General features: G+C 56.5%; 1 protein-coding gene across 11 annotated transcripts in view; it reads right to left on the bottom strand.

The window, feature by feature from the left end:
* ANKRD26 (ankyrin repeat domain 26) overlaps positions 1 to 13,095 on the bottom strand; it is a 1,120,330-nt gene that overhangs the window by 47,199 nt on the left and 1,060,036 nt on the right. The window lies entirely within an intron of this gene.

Below are 13,095 nucleotides of genomic sequence, written 5' to 3'. Positions count from 1 at the left end.
GTCAGTACTTTTTTCCACACTAGATGCGCAGAGCAATGAAGTGACTGACGAATACATGTGCAAAACTAGGGCCCTGAAAGGGGAGTAACCCTAGACCTACCACATCAGTCCGCAAAGCGGGGAGGCATGGGTGGGGCTGTAAGGAGTCTCTACCAGATAATGGTAAGTAACTTGTTCATCTAAAGAGACTTCTAGGTGCAGATTCCTTCCCTTTGAATCAGATACCCGGTGGTGGGTTGTGGACTCATGAGCTAGACTGATAAGTCCTGCAGGTCTGAGCGGGCAAAGTGCCCCTCCCTGCAAACTTGACCATCAAGCCAATAATGTTTTGAGAATGTGTGCAATGATGCCCACGTCACTTCCTGACAGATGTCTTGAAATGGGACACCCCGTGTCAAGGCCGTAGTCGCAGCCTTTCCCCTGGTGGAATGGGCCCTTAATCCCTCAGGGGACCGCTTCTTCTCCAAGGCATAACAGATTTTAATGCATAGAACAACCCAGAGAGAGATGGTTCTTTTCTGCACTGCCTTTCCCTTCTTTGTTCCCACATACCCCACAAAGAGTTGGTCATCCACCCGGAACTATTTTGTGCGGTCAAGGTAGAACGGCCATGCTCTTTTTGGGTCCAGTCGGTGGAGACGCATCTCCACCTTAGAGGGATGTGGGGGAGCAAAGAAGGTGGGCAAAGTAATGGACTGACACAGATGGAATGGGGTCACAACCTATGGTAAGAATGATGGACTGGTGCGAAGCACCACCTTGTCCGGAAAGTACATGAGATAAGGGGACGAACTGGATAACGCCTGCAATTCACTCACCCTCCGTGCTGATGTAATCGCTACTAAGAAGGCTGTCTTGATGGTCAACAGCCGGAGGGGACAATTGTGCACAGGCTCAAAAGGAGCGCACATCAGATAAGTGAGGACCAAATTAAGGTCCCATTGTAGCATAGCAAAGGGTGTAGGTGGAAATAAATGAACCAACCCTTTCAGAAATCTATTAGCAATAGAGATTTAAAGAGAGAGGGCTGATCTGGCAGCTGCAAAAAAGTAGACAGAGCAGAAAGGTAACCCTTGAGAGTTCCCAAAGCAGAGCCCTGCTAGGCAAGGGTTAGAATGAACAAAAGGGCAGTAGAAAGAGGAGCAGAAAGAGGGTCAATAGACCTTTCTGTACAGTACAATACAAATTTCCGCCAACAGCAGCTGTATACCGACTTAGTGGAGGGCCGCCTGGCCGCCAGAATAACATTACAGACTTAGGGAAGAAGGTCAAAGGCCATCAACTGCCGCCGCTCAACAGGTTTCGGGTGGAGAACCCTCCCCTGCTGCTGCGAAAGAAGATCCTCCCGAAGGGGCAGCCTGATCGGAGGATCGACACTCATGCTCACAAAGCTCTGGATACCAGACTCTCCTTGCCCAGTCTGGAGCCACACGGATGACTTGGGCCCGGTCGCTCCTCATCTTCTTCAGAACCCTGGGTAGGAGTGGTATGGGCAGAAAGGCATTCAACAGGCCTGAGCTCCACTTGCGGCGAAAGGAGTCGCCGGGCGATAGCCGACTTGGAAACTCCAGCGCGCAGTATAGCCGACATTGCACGTTCTCTTCGAAGGCGAACAAATCTAACCAAGGTTCTCCCCACTGTTGAAAGAGACCTTGCGCCACCTCCGACTGGATACGCCATTCGTGATCCTGAAGACATCCACGGCTGAGATCGTCTGCCCTGGCGTTCAGAGAACCTGCCAGGTGTTGAACCACCAGGGTTATGCACTGTTGTTCCAGCCATGCTCAGAGACGCAGGGCCTCTCGACAAATAGACCACGACCCCACCCCGCCTTGCTTGTTGCAGTACCACATGGCGGTGGTGTTGTCCGTGAACACCTGCACCAACTTCCCCTTTACAGAGGGAAGAAATACTTTCAATGTAAACCGAATCGCTCGGAGTTCCAACAAGTTTATATGGAGCCGCGTCTCCACTGGAGACCAGTGACCCCTGATCTCCGCTTCTCCCATTTGCCCGCCCCATCCCAGAGGAGACGCATCTGTCACAACTGCGAAATCTGGTTGGGGAAGGAAGAGGGGTCTGCCATTGACCCAATCGCGGTTGTTTTTTTTTTTTTTGACAACCAATTTTATTGAGTTTTGGATGTAACAACAAACCGCACCATTCAAAGCTACATGTACATTATCAGAATAGGGAGAAAAACACATCGCAGGTCAGTCAATCAATAAGAGCATATCCACGTGTACCTGAAGAGCGGACCACTCCTTCTCAGTCGTCTAGTATCCCGACCCATTTGCCCCACATGCGTCGAAATTTCTCAGGACACCCCCTAGCTACATATAAAGGCCCCTCCTGCGCAGCGCACCAACCCACCTCCGGCGCCTGCGCCCTAGAGTGGGAGGAGCAGTGTCCAGCCAACGCGCAGCAATGTCCCTCTTGGTGACCACCAATGCTGTGTTGAGGAAGAGCTTCTCAGCTCTGGAGCCGTCCAATCCATCAGTGACGCCCAGCAGAACATGTATGGGATCAAGAGGCACCTCCCAGCCCAGGACCCCTGTCAGATCTTGTGTTAAAAATTCCCAATATTTCTGAATCGCAGAACACAACCAAACCATATGGTAGGAATCAGCGAGGGGGTGGGAGCAGCGGGGGCAGTGGGCGTCAGGCCGAAGCCCAGCGCGGTGGAGACGCAGGGGTGTAAAGTAGGCGGTGTGCAGAAAATAGACTTGGACCAGGCAGAGACTCGCTGATACCGCAATCGTCCTGGGGGCCATCAGGGCGTCCCTCCAGTCCTCATCCTCCAGAGCCCCAAGCCAGCCCTCCCACTTCTCGCGGAGTAGGAAAAGGGAATTAGGGGTATTGTTGGTGAGTGAGCAGTAGATCCGAGAGACTCCACCCTTCCCCAAATCCACGGTCAGAACCTGCGCCACGGGCGTGCTATATTCGGGCAGGGACGTGCCGTCTGTAATGTGGGAGAGAAGGGTGTGGCGCAGTTGCAAGTACCGAAAGAATTGAGAGGGATGGAGGGAGTGTCTGGCCTGTAAGTCCTGAAAGGATCGGATGTGGGTGCCGCTCCAGACGTCACCCAGCAAGGTTACCCCGATGAGATCCCACTGCCGGAACCCCGACAGGGAAGCGACTTCACGAAGCCTAGTGCCACACCACAAGGGAGTGTAGCGGGTCAGCCTGCCTGCCCATTGAGTATGACGAAGTGATGCATGCCAAGCCAGGAATACGCCGTGCAAGACCTCGGGAAGAGCTCTTGGAATCGCGGTCCCATAAAGCATCCCCTGGATAGAGGAGAAGCCCAAGATGTGAAGTTCCAAGCCATACGCTGGGTCGGACCAGCCGCCATTAAACTAGTCGTGAATCGTGAGGAGACGAGTCGCTAAGTAGTAGAGGTAGAGGTTCGTCATTCCGAGGCCTCTGTCAAACGGTGAGATTCAGCTTTGGGCCAGGGCCAGCCTGGACCTCCGTCCCCCCCAAAGGAATTTAGTGGTCATGCCGTCCATATCCCGGAACCAAGATCTGGCAAAGGAGAGGTGAGTGTTCTGGAGCATGTACAAAAAACGGGGCAAGATCATCATTTTGTACAGGGCACTCCTGCCCAGAGGGTTTAGAGGCAGCGTGCGCCATTTAAGGAGGTCGGCGCGGACCCGCTTAACCAGCGGGGTGACATTGAGTTCCCAAGCGAGGTCAGGGAGGAGGGAAACCCAGATCCCCAAGTACTTGAAAGACAGCCGCCGAAGAGGAATCGACGACTGCCAGTCAAAGCACTCGCGTGATAAGTGTAAGGGAACAAGGACGGACTTGGCCGGGTTAGGCCGCAGGCCGGAAGTTCGTTCAAAAATAGCCAGTGCCCGAAGGCAGCGAGGTCCTGACCGGGCTGGGTCCGCCAGGAACAGCAACACATCATCCGCGTATAGCGCGATTTTATCCTCCGCTAGGCCGGGCCACCTCCAGCCAGTCAAGGAATGGTCACTGCGAACAAGGCAAGTGAACGGCTCCACTGCCAGAGCAAAGAGGATCGGGGAGAGGGGGCATCCCTGCCTCGTACCTCGTCCAATGGGGAAGGGGCAGGATAGAGCGTCGTTGACGAGGACCTGTGCCCGAGGACGGTGATAGAGTAGTCTCACCAAGTTACGGAAAGGAGTGCCAAAGCCCATCGGTTCCAACACCGCATCCAAGTAGCCCCAGTCAACCGAGTCGAAAGCCTTCTCAAAATCAATAAGGAGAAGGGACAAGTATGGAGTAAGCAGGTGTCGGTTCTCGAGGGCAAGGTGAAGGCGTCGGAGACAGTGTCTAGTCCCTCGGAGAGGCATGAAGCCGCATTGGTCAGGGTGGACAATCTGGGCTAAATGCGGCCGTATGCGATTGGCCAATTCGGAAGCAAAGATCTTGAGTTCCGTACTGATGAGCGAAATGGGACGATAGTCCGAGCAGCACTGTAAGGGGGGCTGGGACTTAGGGATCACTACGATGGTAGCGAGATCTGTCTCTGGCCGGAATGAGCCACACTCCGCCGCTTCCTTGTACATCACCACGAGAGGTGGAAGCAGGGTATCGCAATAGGACGAATAATACTCCTGGGGGAGTCCATCCGGCCCAGGAGTCCTATTAGCCACCAGGCGCGAAATGGCATCTGCCATCTCCGCAGGGGTGAGCGGAAGGTCCAACGTGGCTGCGTCTGAGTCGCTAAGACGTGGAAGAGAAAACTCCTCCCATTGGTGGAGGTCAGGGAGAGAAAGACCAGATGGACGCACCGAATAAAGGGTAGCGTAGTAGGAGGCAAAGCATAGGGCAACCGCTACCAGGGCACGGTGGAGTGTTCCATCTGCGTCTGTCATCTCGGGTATGATACGGTTGGCCATAGGGTAGGTGGCGAGGCGGTGGAGGAGCTTCCCATTTTTGTCTCCCCAGCCGTACACTCGGGCCATGGATGAACGCCAAAGGAGCTTGGCAGCTTCCAGAGAGGTCTGACTCATCTCGTCTCGTAGGCACGCCAGTCTCCGTTCCTGGGCATCAGATCTATCGTCAGGGTTCAGCGCCTCAATCAGGGCGGCCTGTGCCTTCAGTCGTGTGAGCTGGGAGTCAAGTGCCGCGCGAGTGAGTTTCAACTGGCCCTTGGCGAACCCCCTAATAGTGGCCTTACCAGCCTCCCAAAGGGTGCGAGAGGAGGACACCGAGTCCTTATTAATGGTAAAATAGGTAGCAAGTTCAGCACCAACGCTGTCCTTGAACTCCTCATCCTGGAGGAACCAGGCGTTGAGTCGCCAGAGCGGTCGGGAGGCTGGGGGAAGGGCCCCTATGTGAAGTAGCACTGGGGAATGGTCCGATAGGCCCCTCGGGATGATAGATATGGCCTGGAGCGATCGGCAGTCCTTAACCGGCAGGACAGCATAGTCGAGGCGCGCATGGGTGTGGTGAGAAGCAGAAGTGTTGCCTAGCAGTCGGGTGCCACAGTCTCCAGGCATCTCTGAGTCCCAAGCTGGCCGCCCATGAGGAGAGAAGACCGGACTGGACAGTCCTGGAAGTAGAGGGAGGGTACGCAATGTCGAGGCCAGGGTCCATAATGGCGTTAAAGTCACCCCCCTCCACGGTCAGTCCAAGGGGTAAAGCCGCGATCAGCAGGGTAAGTCCGCGGAGTGTAGGATCCCCAAGGGTCCCTTCTAAAAGAATAAAGCAGCCCTGAGGGTCGTGTGTCACCTAACGTGCCACTAGGGGAAGAGTGCGACGCGCCAGAATTGCCACCCCTCTGGACCCCCTACAAAATCCAGAATGCCAGACCGTGCCATAGCCATAGCGGGCAAGGAACGGACAGCGTTGGCCTAGTAGATGGGTTTCCTGAAGCATGAGTATGTCTATCGCCTGGCACTGGGCATATCGCAGGATGGCTGCGCGTTTGATTTTGTCCAGCAGGCCGTTAACATTCCCGGACATTAGGCGGAGCGATGAGAGCGCGCTAGAATCGCCAAGGAGGAGGAGGCCATGGGGGGAGCCGGGTCGCGAGGCAGCATAGCTGGGGTAAGAGAGGCGCAGTAGCTCCCAGAGTCCGTGGATAGAGTAGAGTAGCAGTGTATGGGATGTGCTCTCCCAAATGTAGTGGATCAAAGGTGGTGCAAAAGACAGTAACTTTGAAAAACAAAACAAACAGGAGCAGAGGCTCCAACCCTTCCCACCCCACACTTCAGGAACGGAAGCATCTGTCACCCGAACAGTAACAGAACACGGAAACAACAAGCTAAAACACTTGGAAACGGGGAAAGCCGTGAAGACCCCTCCTCATATTAGGATGATCATGTCTTATACCATCGGTGAACAGTTTGTGACCAAATGGGATACTAGTCTCGGACTCAGCCACCGGTCTCGGATGACCCCAACCAGGAGCCCAAACATCGTATGAAAGGCTAACATCGCTGCGATGTGGTCAGGCCGGCCTGGTAAGAAGAGTCGCGCTGCGGGAGAGATTGGTATCGGAAGATCTATCAAGGACGGTCGAGGCAAAGCCGAACTGGGGTCAGAGTGGCCTAAGGAGCCAGAGCGCTGCCTGGCCGGAAAGGTCTCCCCGGAAGGCCCAGGCATGTGGCCCTGTGAGGGGCCCGTCGGAGAGGCAGAGCGTGCACGTTGCCGGCCACTGCGCCTCCCTGAGCGTCTGCGGCACGGGCGGAGCACATGCATGTCCTACCGCGCGCCTCCGGTGGCAGCAGGCTGCACGCGGTCCTGGGCAGGCATCTGCAGCGGGCTTTCTTCTGTTGCCCATGTCCACGCCTCCTCTGGAGTCTCAAAGAAAATGGATTTGTCCTGAAAGACCACACGCAGCCGTGCTGGGAAGAGGAGCCTGTATTGAATGTTAAGCAAGCGTAGCTGCTTGACCTCAGCAAAGGAGCGACGTTGAGATTGGACCTCCCGGGTGTAATCAGGGAAGACCATTATCGTTCGGTTCTCGTGTTTGAGCGGCTGTTTCTTCCGGGATTCGGCCAGGATAGCGTCTCTGTCCCGGTAGTTGAGGATTCGCAGGATAATTGGTCGCGGAGGGGCACCCGGCTGCGGTCGGGGGCAAGCGACCTGTGCGCCCTCTCGATCGTGAACCAGGGGGAGAGCGCGCCCATGGGCATCCAGGAGCGTATCCAACGTTCTACAAAATCCGCTGCCCGACCCTGCTCCACGCCTTCAGAAAATCCAAACAGGCGAAGATTGTTGCGGCAGGCACCATTTTCCGCATCCTCAGCCCGCTGGTGGAGCTCCTGTGTGTGGGATTGGAGCCGGTTCACCTGGGCCTTGAGTTGCTGAACGTCGTCCTCCACGGCAGACACTCGGGACTCCGCTTCCTTAATCCGGGTGTTAGCGTTGCGAAGGTCACGTCGGATTAGTGTTATGTCTACACGGACCACTGCAATCTTGCCCTCGACTGAGGACTGCGACGTCTGGATCGCCTGAAGAATCACGGAGAGATCGGATGCAGCAGGGGCACCCGCGCCAGCAAGACCACCGGCAGCCCCAGCGTCAGTGGTGGTGAACCGATCTAGCCTGGTTTGGGTAGCCAGGGTCTTGGGTATCTTGTACCGGACCCTGGTGACCTCCAGACAGGATGGAGACGGGGCAGCAGCTCCCTTAGGGTAATCCGGTCAGCCGGGAGGCAAGGAAAGAGGATGGAGGAGAGGGGCCCAGGGCGCAGCCAGCCCTCGCTGCCCCGCGTCGAGCCGATCGTACTTCGCGGGGGCCTCAGTGGACCACTGAAGAGTGTCAGGCTCGCCAAACACCGAAGATGGACGCCAGGGGTGGTGTCGGCCCACGGGCCAGCAGCGGGGGTGGTCAAGGTCAACCACGAAGGCAGAAGCAGGACGTCACGGCCTCAGATGACAGGAGCCAAGAGAGGGGGCCCGCGACCAGGACCCTCTGCCGCCCGAGCCGTGCGGCCGACCAGAAACCCCAGGCAGCGGACGCAGCCCAGGAGCACCGCACCAGACGGGTGCACCGGGTCAGGTGAGCGGGTCCGGGCAGCCAGGCCAGTGCTGGTGCTCCCCAGGCAGAGAAAGAAGGCGGAGCCGCAGGACCACCCATGGGCCCCCGCCGAGAAGCCCAAGCGCCACTGCCCGAGGCGGCAGTCGAGGACCCCACCAACCCTCTACGACTCCAAGGGTGAGGGGAAGGGGGGGAGAAGCCCAGACGGGCACGGAGCAGGCCCGGGGCTGCACACACTGTCCCCGCCTGCCGCCCGATCAACGGCCGATCCCCCTCCCAGAGGCCCGCACCCCCTCAGCAGTGTGAACACCTCCTCACCTCAGTTGTGTTGGGGGGGAGTGGGGGGGGGGGGGGGGAAATAAAGTCCCCGGCGGCTCACAGACACCAGTGTAGTGTGGTCCTGGCCCCTAGGAGGTCCAAGCAGCGCCCCGTCACCTCTGAGGCCACAATGCAGTGCCACAGGCCGCCAGAGGGGTCACAAGCAACAGCAATCCATACCGGACCCGGCCGATAGCCACTCCGTCCACCGGATTCACGGCAGCTCAGGGGGGGCCCACAAGAGCTAGGCGGTTGCCCCCCCCCAGCGGGAGGCAGCCCACGAGGCCGCCGGTGGGAGGCGGGGACAACACAGCTCCTCCTCAGGCCATTCAGGCGGGCCCGAGGGCGGCTCCAGGCAGGTCTGGGCTCCCGAAATGCAGGGGGGAGCCCAAGAAAGCAGGCAGGCGTCTCCTAGGCCCCCGCAGCGTCAGCCGTCCCAATGCCGGGAAAGGGGCCGGTCTGCAGTCACGCCGGCCAGGTACAGGAGGCTGGCGAGTCAGCCCCCGGCTTCACGGCAGCCCGGGGGGGGGCCCCACAGGAGCAAGGCGGGGGCCCCTCCAGTGGGGAGGCAATATCACGGCCTCGCCGGGGGCAACGAAGACACCACAGCTCCTCCCCAGACCAAACAGCTGGAGCTCAAGGGCGGTTGCAAGCAGATCCGGGCTCCCGAAATGCAGGGGGGAGCCCAAGCAAGCAGGCAGGCGTCTTCCGAGCACCCGCAGCATCAGCCGCAGCAATGCCGGGAAAAGGAGGGGGCAAATCCACAATCCCGCCGGCCGATCCCAGGAGGCCAGCGACAAAGCACTCCACAGCAATGCAGTCAGGGTGACCGACCAGGCAGGGAGCCAACGGCCGCAGCGGAAGCCGCCATCTTAAGAGAGGCCGCGAGGAGGTTCAGAGAAGGAGAGGCGTCCACAGCCCCAAGGATCAACAACCGGCACTACAGCGGGGGCCTCCGGACCTCCAGGTAAGCGGGCGACCGCCATCTTGACGCCCTTGGCCGCGCCCTCTCAATCGCGGTTGGTTAACTACCACCGCAGATACATCGCAGTTCCTTCCGAGATCTGAACCATGTTGTTGAGATTTCCTGGATGCTGTGCCCATTGGAACTTCAAGTCCCACTGCAGAGCCTGCATACGCCACCTGGTGTGTCTTACCAACAGGATGCAGGAGGCCATGAGACCCAACAGCCTCAGAGTCAGGCTCAACGAAATCCAGGATAGAGGCTGAAACATCGGAATCATAACCTGAATATCCTGGATACGCTGCTCGGGAGGATAAGCCCAAAACCTCACTGTGTCCAGAACAGCTCCGATGAACGGGAGCGTCTGAGAAGGAGTCAGGTGTGACTTCGGCACATTTATAGAGAACCCCAGTGAATGCAGGAGGTCTGCCGTAGTCTGAAGGTGGGAGATGACTGCCTGGGGCAAGGACGCCTTCAACAGTCAGTTGTCTAGGTAGGGGAAGACTGAAACCCCTAACCTGCGCAGAGGAGTTGCAACCACCGCCATCACCTTGGTGAACACCCGAGGGGCACTGGTAAGACCGAAGGGGAGCACGGTAAACTGAAAGTGCTCGTGGCCTACCTTGAACCGCAGGTAACACCAGTGGCCTGGCAGGATGGGAATGTGAAAATATGCATCCTGCAGGTCCAACGTCACCATCCAGTCTCCTTGGTCTAGGACAAGACCTGAGCCAAAGTGAGCATTTTTAATTTCTCTTTCAAGAGGAAGAGATTGATGGTCCGAAGATCTAAAATTGGCCGAAGCCCATTGTTCTTTTTCGGAATTAGAAAGTAGCGGGAATAACAGCCACGGTCTACTTCTGAAGCTGGGACCCTTTCTATAGCTCCTTTGGCCAAAAGAACAGTTACTTCCTCTTGGAGCAGTTTCAAATTATCCTCCGCCAGCTGTTCCTGAGTTGGTTGAATAGTAGGAGGAAAAGAAAGGAAAGGAAGAGAATAGCCCTCCTGGACGATCTGTAAGACTCTCTTGTCCATGTTATAGATCTCCAGCGGGGGAGATGATGACAAATTCTCCAACCCACAGGAGTAGTGTGGTCCTGCAGAATCAGCCCAAGAGTGCTTGGAGGCTGTGGCTGCGGGGGCAGTGTGGTAGACTACTTTTGGACTCCATTCAGAGGATGGAATGTTCCACGTCCACGCACGGCTTGGGCAGTCTGTGCAGGACAGTGGCTGGGATAGGGCTGACGCGGCTGGAAACCCCTTCCATTGCCGCGAAAGGAAGATTGGCCACGAGGAGAGGCCCAAGGATCTGGCCATAGCTCGAGAGTCCTTGAACCTGACCAGGGACGAATCTGCCTTTTCCCCAAAAAGGCAGGTTCTATCAAAAGGCATGTCCATCAAATTGGCCTGGACATCCCCCGAGAAGCCAGTTGTACGAAGCCAGGCATGGTGCCTCAAGGCCACAGACTTTGAAATTGATCTGCCCAGTGAATCAGTCGTATCCAAACCACACCGTATGGCAAATTTAGCTGCATCTCTCCCGTCCTTGACAGCTTGGGAGATCACAGCCTGGGCCTCCTCCGGGACTTGTGGCAGCACCAGCACAACCGTCTCCCAAAGAGAGTGGGAGAAACGGCCCAATAAGCATGCGGTATTCACCGACTGCAATGCGAGACTGGTAGAAGAAAACATCTTCCCAAATGAGTTCAGTCTCTTGGATTCCCTATCCGGAGGGGCGGAAGAGAATGCGCCCTGGGAAGTAGAGGCCTGCACCACCAAACTTTCTGAGGTGGGGTGTTGGCTGAGGAACTTTGGGTCGCCCGGAGCAAGGCGATGGCAGCGTGTAATCGTCCTATTCAAAGGAGCCCCTATGCTAAGCTTGGACCTTGTTCCTAGAAGGACGTCCGTAAGTGCCTCATTAAAGCGCAATAGGGGTTCAGACGTGGAAGCCCCAGGTTGAAGCACTTCGGTTAGGAGATTAATCCTGACCTGCACTGAGGGCAACTCCAGTCCCCACCTGCCCTCTTAACCACCATGGCATAGGACGCCCCTTCCTCCGTAGCCACTGTAGGAGGAGAGAGCATGCTAGTGTCTGGGGAAGTTTCCAGACCACTGGCTTCTCCAAGTTCCCCATACCAGTCCATAGTCTCCTCAGAGACATCCTGGTTCTATAGTGGGTCTCAAGAGTCCTCCCATTCTTCTTCTGAGCCCAGCATGTCCACAAAGTGGTCAGGCTACAACAAAGAACCCCTGGGTTCTGTTGACGTTCAGAATTGGCGTCGCTCTACGCTGTTCCTGCTCCGTGTTGTCGGGATGAGGATAGTGCTTGCGTCACCAATGGGCATCGCGGCGTCGCAGGCACTGACTTTGGGTTCGACGCCGGGGAGGTCGCGTTGGTACGACCGGCGTCAACCTGAATCCAAGATCGGATCCCTGAGGCCCCATCGGTGCTGTGGCCGAAGCCGTTGAACCAGATGGGGCCCCATCCGGCCCCACGGGGCCTGATGGCTCACAAACAGGGTCGTTCCGCTCAAAAATGCGCATATGGCTTGTAAAAATCTTTAATTTGAACGGGAGTCGCCCTGGCTCCTGGAAAGGGAGGGAAGTGTGAAGTCGACTCAGGCTCCGGCTGCGCAGAACCGTGCCTAGAGCGTCGATGCTCCTTACCTCTCTCGACGGCGGACCCTAGTTGAGGTGAAGTCGAAGTCAGCTTGGACTTCTGCTTCTTGTGCCTCTTCCCCGAGTGTCCAGACGACCTCGAATGGGAGGAAGAGGACTTAGGGCTCCGCGACTTCCTCTGCTTCGAACGGGACCGTGACCTCCTCGGAGTCTCGCTTAGCGGTGTCAACTGCCGGGCCACGAGCAACTTTCATCGCCCGCTCCCTCAAGGTCTTCGGAGCCATTGTCCGACAGTCTGAACACGACTTCGAGTCGTGGTCGCGTTCAAGACACCACAGACATACGCAGTGGGGATCGTTAACCATCATCATGCATGAACAAGTCCTGCATGGTTTAAAACCTGTCTTCCTACCCGACATCCCTCGCAAACGAAGTCGCTACTCAAAAAATGTCGACAAAAGTCGAGAAAAAAGTCTGCCAAAAAAGCAGCAGAGAGGTAGCTCTTCCCGGATCAGCGCTTAACTGGTGTGGAAAGAAAGGAACTGATGTCCGCGCGCCTGGGTGGCGTCTATGTAGGCACAGAGATGTCATAACCGACGCAAACAACGTCACGCGGAGCTGAATGGAGCCACCCGACATCGCGCGGAAGAGGTACTGCTCAGCAAAAGATTCCGGATCCAGCCCGGGGATTTCAAAGGTAAGGAATCTGCTGCTAGAAGTCTCCATCAGATGTGCAGGTTTGCCTCTGGGTCTCATATGGCTTCGGGTTCATCAATGCGAAGTCACTGCAGGCCTTAGAGTCGTGGCTTGACCCCAGACACCACAGGCAAATCTGAGGAGGATCTGTCATAGAAATGTGTCTGCAAAAGCCCCTGCAGGGCTTAAAACTTGTTGTTTTGGGAGGTGACAAGTCCCTTGCGTACTGTAAAACAATTTTTCGATCACGTTAAGGGGCTCAAAGAGAAACGTGGTAGCTCCAGATGCACGTCTGGTGGCGTGGAAAGAAATGAATTGATGTCAGTGCGCAGGAGTTGTGTCTATAAGGGCGCTGCACCTCATCTCCAGAGTGAGAATAGCATAAGTACGAAGCCACACAGCATCACCTACCAGCACACAGAGGTACTGCTGAAAACTTTCAGGATCCAATCTGACGCCTGGGGAATATTCGAAAGGTGAGAAATCTGAGGCTATAAGTCTCTATCAGAAGTTGGTGGTTTCACGTGACATTAGCT

This window comes from Triturus cristatus, chromosome 4_1 (genome assembly GCF_964204655.1).
Source record: "Triturus cristatus chromosome 4_1, aTriCri1.1, whole genome shotgun sequence".
Classification (NCBI taxonomy): Eukaryota; Metazoa; Chordata; class Amphibia; order Caudata; family Salamandridae; genus Triturus; species Triturus cristatus.
The sequence above is the reverse complement of the archived record's forward strand: the minus strand, read 5'-3'. Positions and strand labels throughout refer to the sequence as shown.